Source organism: Sturnus vulgaris, chromosome 3 (assembly GCF_052056855.1).
Source record: "Sturnus vulgaris isolate bStuVul1 chromosome 3, bStuVul1.hap1, whole genome shotgun sequence".
NCBI lineage: Eukaryota > Metazoa > Chordata > Aves > Passeriformes > Sturnidae > Sturnus > Sturnus vulgaris.
Window position 1 is genome coordinate 81,785,200 of NC_142245.1, and position 14,838 is coordinate 81,800,037.

Here is a 14,838-nt window from a genome sequence, read left to right on the forward strand (position 1 = left end):
AATGTGTCCTATTCCAGTCTCACTAAGTTTTAACAAATGAGAATAAAGTACCCTAAAAAGAAGTACCCTTCTCTGTTTTTCATTTTTTATATTTTTAAAATGGGAGCCGCCTGAGTGGTGTACATGCAGATTTATTCCAGTCCGTGAAAGATTGTGAACTGTTTTGCATATGAAGAGCTCTAGCAGGTTCAGGTTTCTGCATGCAAAGTCAAGTATGAATTCATGTGTACACAAGGAATGGTTTTAATTCAGTGGCCAAAATGATTTATCTAGAGCACCATAAAACAGGCAAAGCATTAGTTCTCAATTTTAGTAAGAGAACAGGGTCAGACACTGTGGTAACTCAGAGAAAGACTCTTGCCAGATCAAAGAGAATTGTTGGAAAGCAGTCAATGACTTCAACATTTACAAATGAAAGGATATTATAGACCAAGGTCTTACTTTGGTTTTGTTTGTCTGTTTTGTTCTTTTCCCTATATGCTGCTTTTCCATGCAGTTTGCAAATCTACCAGGACAGTCATTCTTTTCAATATATACTCTTGTATGTGTGTGTGTATGTGTAGGATAATAATTGTTTGCCATTAGAAAAGTCTCTGGATTAGTTACACTAGAATGTGGGTAACTACTAAGAGCTCAAAAATGTGCAGTGCAGATGTCAGATTGAGGGGGAAAGGGTAAATTCAAGGAAAAGCTGCAGTAGAGGACAGGACAGACACAAAACTTTGTTTTGAAGAGAATTGTCTGTGATCTTTGATTCAAGTGCTTTCCACTGTTTGTATGCAAATAATAGAAACTAGCAAATGACTCAGGATAAAGCTGGTCAAGGGCTAAGATCATTATCACTATAATCAGAAATGGATGTTCCCACTTACTAAAAGAGGGGAAGACTGGAAGCATTGCAGCTTTTGTACATATTCTCAGCAGTGCAACTAAATCAGCAGCCATTTACTCTGGGCAAATTCTTGTTCAAAAGGACAGGATAAAGTTAATCTATTCTATTGTTTTCTGTGGTGGTCTCTATGCTGTGTATGGCTGTTTTGTGCTGATCTGCTTGTCCGTCAAATCCATAGAGCTCTCTTAGGGGCACAGGTGAAGGTGTAGGAATAAAAGGCAAGACAGATGTGCAGTAAGGATGATTGACACTGCAATGATTACCAAAAAAAGTACACAGAAAGGACTTTTTGCAGATCATACTGGGAAAGAATGGTAAAGGAGGAGCAGCTTGCACAATATGCTCTTCAACAGATACTTATATTTTCAAGAATTTTGAAAATTAGAGGAAGTAATACAATGATATTATTTCATCCACAAAAGAAACTATACAGTGCTGTACCAGCATGGCTGTACTTTTGATGGTTTGAGAGCCTTCCTATGCACTCCAAGGCAGAGAGGTGGGTCCAGGGCAAGAACAGGATGGCTCACCCTGACCATGGGACCAGATCCTGTGGGACTATCCCTGCCACGAGATCACATCCAAGACCTGGCTATGACACTGCACTCCCATCAAACCTCTGACTGGTGACCTCCACCTGTGAGTATCAGTGCCACAAATTTGAACAAAGCAGCAGCCTTGGCAAACCCCAATGCCACCTGATAGGTTTCACGGAGTAAAATGGATCATGTAAAGCCCTTACACTGTGTCAGACAGACAGCTTGGCACACAGCTGGCCACACAGTGACCTCCAAGTTGATTTGCAGCCAGTTGCTTTCCTTCAAAGCATAAAGTTTGCTTAAACGTGTTTGGATTGAGGATTTAGAAAATGTGAGGGGGAGAAGGAAGGAGAAGTACTCCAGGAAAACAGCCAAGTTTATAACTGAAAGAAAGGCAGGGATGGTTGAATATAATTCTTGGGAGAATTGTAGGCCGGTGTGCCTCAGTTCTCAAGAAGGCACTTGTGCAAATCTCCCCTTGATAATGAGGCTCAAAGCCTCAGAGGTTGGAAGGTCCTGATTTTTTTTTGACAGGCTCTACTGTAACAAACACCTCTCTTGGAAGAAAGTTGTTAACAATTACTCCCTGTAAAGGATGTGCTTTCATCCACAGATCAGACATATTGCAAGTTGCAACTCATTAAAAAGATTCTCTCTGGGCTTCTGTCCAAAATTATTGCCAGCTTTCTCCAAGCATTTGAACAAACACAACTGCCACCATCAGTGCTGTCTTCCTTTGGAAAAATCCTTTGATGCTCAGTGTCTGTGGGAGTCAGCCAGCCACTGACACGTGTCTGCAGTTTGCTCCTGCTGCTTACAAGGTGGTACCAGGCTGAACAAAGCTGCATGCTGCACGCTGAAGTCCCAGAGCATGAGATCTCCTCAGCCTGCTCACCTCTGAGGCACTGTGTGGCTCCAGAGGTGAGTTATCCACCTGGGCTGTGGGAGTGATACAGGCTAGCTGTGCAAGTGCCAGCACGGAAGCAGAAAATGTTCTAGCTCAATCACAAGCATATCTCACAGAAGCGCAGTCATTTCACTTTTTCACTATGCAGGTGTCCAGGATTTTGATGAAATTCAGTGGGAGAACAAGGCTGCTCATACTGGGATGGAGAGAGGCCAGCCTGCTCAGAGCAGAGAGCCAATAAGTAGGAAATGTATAAGGAGGAGGCAAGTCTGAACTCATGTTCCCTTTTGGGGTGCAATTCCTTTATAGCAGGCTGCAGTGCTGTAGCAAGCCCTATAAAGATAGTCTTTCAAAAACCCATGGACTTGGATGCTGACACCAATGACAAGGAATGGAGCTGGTGAGGGGCTTCTCATCCCTTTGCCAGAGACAAGCAGTCTGAAGTAATTCTGTTCTCAACTCCAGAAGTGCTTGGGGAAACATTTGGTAGACATCAATATTGCATTTGCAGATGTCAGATGCCTACAGGATTAGATGGCTGCTGAGCAGGGAGCTGAAGTCAGATACCTGCAGAAACAGGCGTCAGGTAAATGAAGGTGGTGTGAGTTGGCTCTAACATGAGGAACACAGATTTCTCTGCTGTTAGTGTAAGGATTCAGGGAGTGCAGTTTGGCAGCTCTTTGGGGCAGCTGCTGGTGCTGTGGGGTACAGCCCAGGCACGCCTCAGCTCAATCCTCAGTGCGTTTCACACACAGCACTTGCTCCAGGCAGGAGTTTCAAGCCCAGCTGCTTTGGATGTTGAGTCCACTGTGCCACCACACAACAGGGGGACGGGCTTAAGAAACACTTGCTCCACTTCCACAACCAACTTGCTGGGAGGGGAAGGATAAAGGGGATTTTAATTGCTAGCTTGTTCCTCCCTAGGAGAAAGAGCGTTTTAAGAGGACACTTCAGTTCAGTAGACAAAAGAGAGACTTAATGTTTCATATCTGGAAAAGATCTAACAGATGTTTACTTTGTGCCTCACCAGGGCTGGAATCCTCACTATTTAATACTGCTTGGCCCTTACAGTGTGCTAGTTAAGGACAAAGAATTGTGCAAATATTAATTAACCTTCAAAGAATAGGAGAGAATCGTTTTTCAGAGGGGAAAACCCAGAGAGCAGAGAACTTAAACAAGGTCACGCACTCAGCATCACTGTTGTTTCAATATCCTCTGCTTTGAGGAAAGATCCTCAGGAGGAGGGGAATAGCCTGAGGAACAGGGACCTAGAGAGCACTGCTGAAATGACTGATGGGAGAAGAAGGGGACGAGCCTTTTGCTGAGCCAAGCAAAGAAGAAATGCCTGAAGGATATTGGAGAACAGGGGTGGGCTGCAGAATGTATTCAAGGACGGAAATAGCAGGTGTGCCGATGAGATCAAAACACAACAAGCTGCTTCCAAAGAGGCCCTGACAAACAGGGATTAAAATAATTGAAAGGTTCCTGAGCTATAGCACTAAGTACAAGGTGTTAGGTTTCACCTCTATTGGTCAAATAATGTTCCAGCAGAGGCACTTCAATTGTCAGCACTTGCCAATATTTACTGCTGAGTGACTAGCTCAGCTGAGGGTCTGGCCCTGAGAAGTAAAGGGTTCCTTTGTGATCATGCTGGCAAAACATGCTGGCAAATATAAGTAGGAAATAATTTTAAATGGTAGGAAATGCATATCCTATTCACTTTCAAACTAGATACAGCAGAACCTAGTTTTAATTTCACTGGCACTCTTTGTGTGGAACTATCATGCAGAGACTTGCAGTACATTGCACAGTAATACTGAAACCACAGGCTCCTAAAAGAGACATTAAAATGCATCTTAAAACAATGGTAGAATGTATTCCATAAAATAAACTCTACTTTTTTTAAATTTCCTTTTTATTTTTTGTCAGGAGAAAAGTTCTCTCCTGACATGCTGCTTACCTTTGCACATCTGGTAAGAGACTTGAAAATAATTTAGTGCAGGTGCCAGTTGAAAAAGTCACCTGCAGTCCTGGGATGACTTCTGACTTCCTACTTTCTTTTTAAAACAAAAGAACAATCAACTTGACAGTATTACCAACCTGCCCAGAAAGGCTGCTTTAAAGGATTCAGTGCCTAAATAAGGTTTTCACATAGTTTTTACTGCTTTTCTTACTCAACAGCCCTGCAAGTTAGTGTTCAGGTAGGAGGCTTATTGGACGACATTTTTGCTGGATAACAGCAATATCAAAAGTATCCAGCTATGGGTTAATCCTGGTTTTATGGATCTGCCATTTCTCATTAAATAATTTTGCCATTCTGCAGCAATTTGCTTATTTCTTTCTAATGTCTCTGAATAGCCAAGAATTATGCATGCAGAGATCGAGATGACCATACTCATGGAATAATGGTGGCAGCCTTTGAAGATGGAGAAAAGGTGACCGCTTGCAAAGAGTATTCATGAGAAGAAAAATGAGTTTTCCTGTCAAGGAAAAAACTCCACTCAGTTGTGGAGTTGGCAGCACAACCTGGGCCTTCTGGCTCTGAGAGCAGCTCAAAATTAACAAAACGGAATTTTCTGGGAGAACAATATTGCAAAAGACAGTGCTTTGAAATGAGTGGTGTATTTCTGCCATATTTTGTTATCTTTCCAAAGAGCCACTTTAAATCCACCAGAAAACTGTACAGAACTTAGCAGACTATTTTTCTTATGTTGTGGATTGTATTCCTATATCACCCCAATGTATTAATGTAGTGGTTTATCAGTATACTGGATTCAGTAGTCAGTTTGGCCTATTCTGGAGAATGATTTCATTGACTTACCGTATCTTAGTTACTTACAAGTTCAGTATAGCAAGATCTCTCCTTAAATTAGGGTTCTTTGATAAATCTTTCTATAAATGGAAATGTAAATTTCGATGTCTGTGCTCAGTAAGGTATTGTTAACTCCATAAAAAAATCTATCTATCTATCTATCTATCTATCTATCTATCTATCTATCTATCTATCATAATACCATTTGGGAAAACTAAGCCTATTACCAGAAAATTCAGCTCTTTTCAATTTTCAGTTTTGCATTTGAAAAGTAGGCCACTAAAACGACAGGTGAATGCTACAGAGCACAGATTCTAAGTGACTCCTACCTATAGATACATGGGATAACTTAAAAACTGGAATTGAATCCTTCATAAAGAAATGGCTAAAAGACAAGGAAGCTTTTCCAAAATGTTGTTGGTGACGAATTTCTAAGACTGAGGGAATTTTAAATTTCCCTTTGGTAGCTATAAACAACTTCTTAGTCAAGATGAAAATCAGGAATAAAAATAATTTTGTTGTACCCTGCTCTTGTCCACTGAAATCACTAAAGTGCTACAGAGAACATAATTTGGCACATGATGGTCTTTGTTACTTGACACTTGCCTGTATTAATTGCATGACAGTAAGTGAAATGATTGCAGCTGTACACCCACAGAATTTTGTTCCTTTTCCATTGATGGCAATCTAGGATGATTACACTGATACCTCTTGGGGGGGTTCTAATTCCACAAAAATATCAGAGCCAAATTTTCCACCCCACTGCTTAGTTCTTAACCATAGTCTTAAACTTTTCACTGCACAGGAAAATGTTATGAGGCAACTGCTGGGTTACTGTAAGTTTGGCACACAGCATTTGGCAAAAAGCAGAGCTGTAAAAGAGGCTTTAAAGGACCTTACAGGAACAGGTATCCCTCAGTCAAATGGCATTGCTAATACCCATTACAAGCTTTGGAGTCTTTCCAGAATCCTAAAGACAACCAAAGACTGTAGAACTCCCTCCAGTTCCCAGAGCATATGGATATCTGTAGTACAAGTGACAACATGCCATCTGATGGATCAGGTATGGAGGCTGAGTACACTGCTGAAGTCTAAAGTGCTTGCAGTTTGCAATTGTTCTTTTTATTTTCAGGCTGCATTATTTGGGATCAGATTGTACTTGTTCTTTCACCTAGATAGCCCTTCTGCCTCCTTGATGTTTACAACCACGTATTTATATGCAGCAGGTATCTGTTCTCTCAGCCCTCATTCTTCTAGTATTTTAGGTCTTCTTTAGGTCTTAGTTTTAGGTCTTCTCCTATGAAGACTTTCTACAATTCCTTATCCTGCAGTAGCTCTGCGCCTTTTACAGTTTGAGATTCTCCTTCTGGTGCAGAAATTACCAGCACTGTTTGCTACATTCCCTGTCAGTCATCATTTGTTCTTTTCAGGTGCATTAATATTTCATGTTGTGCTTGATGCATCAGTATATCTGTTCCATATTGCAGATGTACTGTGAGACTGGCTGTACCAAACTGGGAGCTTTCAGCCATCCTTTGCTCAACTGTTATGTCCTCTCACCTTCTGGATACTTTGGTATAATGTGAAGCAATGTTGATTTCTCCACCTAAATCCATGATCCCTGGGGGCTCACTGGGGAATCAAAAGGAGCAAGAAGGGAGATAAGAGCAGAGGACATCACATGTTCCCTACTAAAGTAAGCCATGATGGAGATCAGCTATTACAGGAGGAAATCCTCTTCAAGCAGGGGTAGAAGGGCACATGCACTTGGAGCCTCAGGTGTCCTGTTTCATCTGGTACCTCAGCTGAAACGTCTAAAGCAGTTGTCCACTCTAAACTAGGAGGCTGTGAGCTCCAGTAACTGAACTGAGGATGTCTGTCTTGTCCCCCAGTTGCAGTGGAGCTGGAAGGTGTGCTGGAGGAGGAGACAACAACTGGGTGCAGTGCCAGCTTCCATTGCCCCAGCCAGAATCAGCACTGAATTTCTGACAGAGCCTTTGGTGTGCCTGCTGTCATCATCACTGATAAGTGAAGAAGTTAGTCCTTCAGCTCAAGTGATAGAGATGTCCTTTATGGGACTGAGAGCTCAGTATCCAATCCTGGCCAAAAGCCCTTCCAGAGGGAACGTTAGCCTTGGCTGCAGAAAGCAAGAAGCTCAGTTGCCTTTGAAACTTCAATATAACCCTCTCTTGGTGTTATAGAGACAGCAGTGTGTGAGTGAGTGATGTACATGAGTTATTGATTTATCCTTCAACTTCTGTCCTTCATTTTATTCACATAACTTTATATCACAGGTTTTATGACTGATAGAAAAATATGATTCTATTTCAATGCGCAGGAAATGTTTCTTGTGCCAATTTCCCTAAAGGAGATGAGTGATTAGTGACATGATCCCTGTGTCCTCACCATAATCTCTGATAACCTGTATCATCCAGAACCTGCTTTTGCTCTCCAATCAGAGAATCAGAGCAGTCTCAACAGAAGTGTAGATGCTGAGTAACAAATAATCACTACTGTTGTTCATGGGTGAAGAAGAGTGTTTGTATGAAGACCAGCCATACCTCAAGTATCTCTTCAGAAGACATTAGCTTTTGTGAATGGTTATCAGTAAGAATGCTGGTCAAACTGAACAACAGCTGCTTCAAATATGAACCAATACCATATTAGGTCAGTTCTGTTACTCACAGGAGTTTCTATCACATTTGGTCTGAAAACTGAGAATATATTCCCTAGCTGCTACTTCCAGCCTCCTGTTTGCTGATGGGTTCCTCTTCTGCATGACGGCTCGCTAAAATATATCACTGAAAAATACTGACACATTTCTTAAGCATATTGCATTCTCATAAGGAAACAAAATAAAAAAAATAGTTTGTACCTATATCCTACTTTGTCCGTCAGTCACTAAAAATTGATTGACTCTCTTCTGTTTCTTTCTTTTAATTCATGATTGTGGTTTTTTTTCAAATAATTGATTTATCATGTATCTAATGATTATTTCCTGGTTTTCAACTTGAAAAATATCCATGCCCTGGCTCATTGCTGTAGTATTTGTCATCAGGATAACACCATAAATCATTTTGAGCTGAAGATCAGACTGGGAAGGTGGAGAAAGGTCCAGATGATTTAGACATGTGCAGAAGAGATCTGAAAAACTTTTCTGCTTTAGAGAAATATTTCACTTAGCCAAAAAAAATAAAGCTTTATTGGAATTAGAGTTTCTCTATAAGGTGTATACTGCAGACTGTGGGGCTGTTAGAACAAAACTTTACACGGGTTTATGTGTGGAGAACTTTGGAAGTATCTTTTGATGGATTTGAGTACTGTATTGACAAGAAAATCTTATATCAGTGTTAGCTTTGGTGTTCGTGAAAAAGCTCAATGCCTATAAGTGTTGTTAAGTGAAGTATTCAACCAAAGACCTCCTGGAAAGATGACTTTGATGATGTGGAATTAAAACCATGGCTTATCCCAGCACAGGGAGAGGGGAGGAGAGTCACAGGAAAATGCCACAAGAAACAGCTTGGACATGGGTCAGACCAGATAAGGTCAGGTCTCCTTCATATCGGTACTACTGTTAAATGTCCTTGGTGATAAAAGTATCACTGTAATCAAAATATTACCCAGACTTGGAATGTGCTACTTAGCAGGTCTCCAACATGCTAGAAAATGTGATTTACTTGGTTTGGACTGTTATCTGTATTCTCAGATAAAATTAGAGAATTCCTTCAAATACATTTTAATTTTTTTTTACTGACATTATCATAAAAAGAAAAAACATCAACATTGCCTTTTAAAATTAAAAGCTTGAATATAATGTGCCATTTAACTTCACAGTTACTGTTAAAGATGCTCAAGTTTCCAAGTTAGCTAATGCTGCCAAATTTTGCTAGATCAACACAGGCTTTTCAAATCTGAGCTCAAAAAAAAAAAAAAAATAACCTGAGGGAAGAATGTTGTTGATGGAGTGAAATCTAGAAATGTATGCTGACACACAGCGAGGAACTGGTGATAACTGCTGCGTGCAGCCTTCATGCCTGCAATATGCCCACAATTCACTTAATAGGAGAGAAAATGGCCAGCTGGTCCTGTTGAACTGAAGGCAGCAAGCTGTGCTCCCTTGCCATTAAACTCAGGAAAAACACTCTTCTTGAAAATAACTTTTCAAAATGACTTGAATTATTTCACAGATATTTCCATAAATAATTGGCTTTTCTTACTCTGACTGAGACATTTGAAAGAAGAAGATTCAAGCTTTAATCAAAAAATATACCTGTTCTCAGAATTTATTTTGTAAAGAAGAAAATGTGACTGATCTAATCTAGTGTAAGGTGAAAATAAGACAGAAGTTTAATAATTATAATATCAAGCTTTTCTTAGAGGATAAGCTATACATTCTGGCTTCATATCTGTTGAGCAGAGCTTCATCATTTTACACACAAAATTCTCATATTTCACTACAATAATATCATTTACCACTGTCTTCAAATAGGGATGGTACATAAAGACAAAACCATAATTAGGATTGCTGTAAATATGGAGCAGTTAGGTACAAAAAGTTTACAAGTGCTGGTGTAATTTTTTTTAATTATTATTTTTCAAGACTCAAAATTGTTTCTGTCTGACTTTTCTACTTATATTGATTTTCCAAACATAAAATAACAGTTGTCATTTAGGAAAATTTTATACAAACAGCACCAAAAAGTCTCATCAATCCTCACAGTTTAGATTTAGTTCCTATAATGCTTATGCTCTAAAACAGAAAAGAAACACAGGTATTGTGAACAGCATGTGGATTAAAACAAGCTGCCCTTCCAGAGGCACTTGTCCTCTACACAACTATTATATTGTTCCAGCAGTGAATCTGTACAAAGGTTTCCTGTACAGGGAATAAATTAATGGATCTATTTAAAAAGGACAAATATTACTCTGCAAACCATACCTGTGCTATCATGGCCAAACAGATGCTAGAGAAGTAGCATTTAGACATCGTTTTTGCAGAAACAAAAGGTTTATCACTGGAGTGGTGTAATGTTAACAGGAGTGCTGACCTACTTACACACCATAACACTCTGAGGAGCCTCTGGGGAGATTGGAGACCCTGGAGCAGGGCATGTTTTACAAGCCAAGTCATGAAACTATGACCAAGCACACAACTTTCTTTTGTAGCAGCTGTTTATAGTTGACAGAAAAAAAAATTGGCACATTTATTACCATCTTAGTACAGATATTTAAAGTTTACTTGTCTAATTCTCTACTGATTGCTCTAAGCTTCCACTACATTCATTGGAGAGCAACCCACACATGCAATCTCTCTGACCTACTTTAACTAACTACCTCCAGATGAGATGAATTTCTCCCTAGATGTGCCTACTTCTCCCAGCTGCCTATAATGGGAAGCAGTGTAAATAGCAGAGAGTTTGGAAACGAACTTTTTGAGACCTGAGCAAGATAGATCCCACCTGTGGTCTAAGAAGACTTTCTCCATGACTTCCAAATATTTGAGCTAAGCTTTGCAAAAAAAGGATTGTGTTCTCGTGAGCTTCTTATGAGTGTTTTTAATGAAATTAGCATTGGCTAAGTTGATATGTGTTATGTCCACAGTGCACCAGACTCTTCCTGGTGAGTGAGTAGACAAATTATCCGGCTTTTCCACTTGGATATTCTTATTGTTTACCTCTTGGTGAAACCTTGAGATAGCTGAAGTGGAAAAGCTGGATAATGTCACATCTACTCACTCTGCTGATTGGAAAGATGTACGCAGCACAGAGAAAGCAAAGTAGTGGAACCAATTTTTACTGGAAAAGTTGAATATCTGTTATGCAAATATATCAAAAGGGAGGCATTATTGAGGTCTTTCAATATTGAAAGAGTCCTGTAAGAAAGATGGGAACAGATTTTTAACAGGGCTTGTTGTGATATGACAGGGGATTATGGTTTTATATTAAAAGCGAGTAGATTCAGATTTGATATAAGAAAGAATTTTTTACAACGTGTGTGGAAAAACACTGCAACAGATTACCCAGAGAGGTGGTGGATTCCCCATCCCTGGAAATATTCGAGGATGGATGGGGGAGTGGTCTGAGAAACCTGATCAAGTTGAATATATCCCTGCAGGGAAGTTGGACCAGATGACTTGTAAAGGTCAGAGGGTTTGGGCTAGATGACCTGTAAAGATCCCTTCCAATGTAAACTATTCTATGGTAATCTCTGAGGTATTAAGACCCAATTATTATTTAAATTAGTTAGTGTTATTTCCTCTAAGCTCTAGAATTTTCGACCAGTAAATGTCACTTTGCACTAGTGTAAGGAGGTTATGATAAACTGGTTGTATGTAATTGAAACTACACAAGAACACAGACAAATTCACTATCAGGCAGAGTTGCTTCAGCTCAGGTGACCCTGCTGGTGGTGAGCAGCAAGGTATGACAATAACACACAGGTACCCAGTTAGCAGCACATTAGCTCAGGGCAGTAGCACAGCAGTGTATATCACTTGAACAATATTGATGGCGTATGCAAAAAAAGGCTGGCTTTAATCACTCTGCAGATGAAATAGGTAGAAAGTCAAAGAAAAAAGACTTTATATTTTGTATTTAAAACAAAATAAAAGACTAATCCTCCCAGACTTGTAGGTAAGCTTCAGACAGCTTTAAGCTTCATCAAAACTTCCATCAGCAAATTCCCTACAGACTTTTAACTTAATTTGAGAGATGCCTGCTATGGTTTGCCATGAAGCCATAAGGGAAAAAATAGTTCCTGGGTACCATTACCCATATGTTTCCAAAGTATCTCCTTCTTGGGTTGGGTTCCATTGAACAGGTCAGCATGCTGCTGAATTGATCTTTGATAGCATTTCTGATGGTATTTTTCATAATTTTACTTCTTTAAAAAAAAGTTATTTAAAAGTTTAATGTCTTCATAGCGAAAGAGGCATTAAATTCAGTTTAGCTAAGGACAGAGAAGAAGATTTAAGGAGAGGTAGATGCCCAGTGCGGTTCAGAGATGCTTTGTTTATCTCTGTCTCTGAATCTGCATTAAATCTTCACCTGGAAAATGCTGAACAGAAAATGGGTACAACTCTGTATCTTATGAAGATGACTTTGCTCCTGTATTGATGGTCTGGATCCAAAGATTGTATTTTCAGTAGGCTCTGGCTGAGGTACCTATGTGGTGAATCCAGTCAGTTTCTGACATATACATGGGATCCTAGTGCACTGACTTATCCTGCACTGACTTATCCTATAAGAAGCATTTGCTTCCACTTCAGGGGGACAGGTGCCATATCCCATCCCCAGAGATATTGTTGTTCTGTTTTACACTGTTTGGAGGTTAGCTCTTCAGAGGTTTTATCTGTTTGACACACTTTGCTTATTATAAGACACCTGTCATCTCTGTAACACTATATAAATATTTATGATAGCTCTTGATATGTCTTAGTTGCTCTCATGCCCAAACCTCTCCTGTAAGGTGACACGTGACTGTGACTCTGACTTCACACTTTTTCCTGAATTTTCATTCTGGATTAGATTCTATTTGCCTAGTGAAACAATAATCCCCAGAGAATATCCAGTAAGTTGTGTGATTTTTACATTCAATGTACTATATAGCATACATAAATAGCATGTGCTTTTTTTTTACAGTAAAGTTTCAATCCAGTGAAGAAACCAGAGCTGTTAGCACAGCTTTGGAGTGGTAGGCACACCGACCACTTGCCAAATATTTGTTCTACAGCAGCACACAACTGCTCAGCCAAGACTGAGGTCTCTAGTGTGGTGTTTCACTGGTGCTCAAGCAAACTCTAATCCTTGCCCAGCCCCAGAGGTGGTGGAGAGGTGGGAAGAGAAGGGAAATCATGTGAGACGCACATACTTCGCTTTCCAGAGATGGTGTTGGCACATCAGCTCTGCTCTGAAAGCAAAGGGGCTTTGTCACCAGCAGTACCATGGCTCATAGCTGAGATGCATCCTTACAGGTCAGAGCCAAGGAAAAGCAACATGTGTCGGGGCCAAGGCACTGGGAGGCCATCCAAGAAGGCATTGCAGAGGCACTGAAGACATGGCATTGCTGTTCATACTTTGGCAGACCAGGAAAAAGGGAAAAAAAAAGAAAGAAAAGCACCAGGTAGGATGCTTTTAGTTTTAAATTTGTCATAACACCATGGAATCCTGATGTTCTAATTCCCTTGGTGTTTGCATTATTTTGTTAGTAAGCAGTTATGAATTCAGCCAGAATAAAGTTGAGCAAGAGGTGGTACACAGGTATGCACACTGAGAAAATATGATGTCATGATTTTGCTGGAGAAATTTTTGGCTTTTCTGCATGTTTTCATTTGTTTTGTCAGTTTTTTATTGCTGGCGTAAACCTACACTGTTTCTGTAATTAAGTTTACAGGCTCATACCTTTGACAGACAGATGGAATTATTTTTGTTACATGTTCTGAGTTTTAGTCTATTAGGCAGCCATAATATATCCTAATATGCAAAATCAAAAACCCCAAAGCGAGCACACACATATGTACATACTCCTCTCTTTCCATGCGTGTATACGTTTTCCTCTTTTGTAAAGTTAGTTTTAGTTAAAGGGTTCATAAAGCTGTTTGTTTTGTAATTGAAAAAGAATATTCTGGGGAGAATAGTAGAAAGCTAAAATAATGTTTCTCTGCAGAGCTCTTTATTCCTCCCAGTGCAGACACCAGTGAAAGCAGCTATCAGAGGTGAGACTTTCTGCCAAAAACCAGGCTCTGACCAGCATAACCTGAGAACGTTGCCCATGGCTGATAATAGATTGCCAGCATTTGGACATGCTAGATACTGCAAAATATACTTTAAATCACACTTACAGAGAGCCTTCCTGTAAGCTTATCTTGGGATTTTTTTCTCTTTTTACTGGAAAACAGAACTTTCCCTTTATTCTTCTTATCCTAGCTCTGTTTTAATGCAGAGACTTAGGAGTGGTGTGTTCAGTGCAGCCTGTGCAGGACAATCATTATGTGAAGTGGCATGTAAGGTTTTCTTGTCTTTCTTTTCCTTTTGTCCTTCATGTGGCTGCAACACACAGGTCCCAGAGGTCTTCAGGCTTTCCCACTCCTCAGGGCTCTGCTGATTAGTGTTGCTGGGGGAGCAGTCCTTGCTCCTTGTGTCAGCTGTCACAATGTGCACACCATTATGCAGTGCCACCCCACTGCAGCAGTACTTAGTTTGTTTGTGGTGCTTAGCTCCAAAACTGTTTGACGGATTTTATTCCAGTGCATTGCAAGGACAAGGGAGTTTAAAAATGACTTGGATTATACCTGTGGAGACTCTTTATTCAAGAGTCACTTGTCTCTTCATAATTTAAAGCACTAATCTTACAGGGTTTCACTGTGTATTTCTTCCAGCCTCTCTTTTCCTTTTCCTGCCAGTTAAACTGATTTCCCTTTTGACTGTACACCCGTTCAGATGAAGCACATAGTAATTCACATAAAATTTTCTTCCAAATTCAGCCTCTTAATTTTCTGCTTGTTTTTTGCTTTCTACATGCTCCTAAACTTTGCTCTATCTACTTTAGAATGAAACCCAAAGCACTTCACAATAAAATTTTTAGTCAGCAGATTTGGGGAACCTTGGAGAAGAGCGGGGAAAAATCACGTTGGTGTTTCTACTACCCACCTGGTTCTGGCTGAGCTCAATATTAAAATGCTGCACAAGAC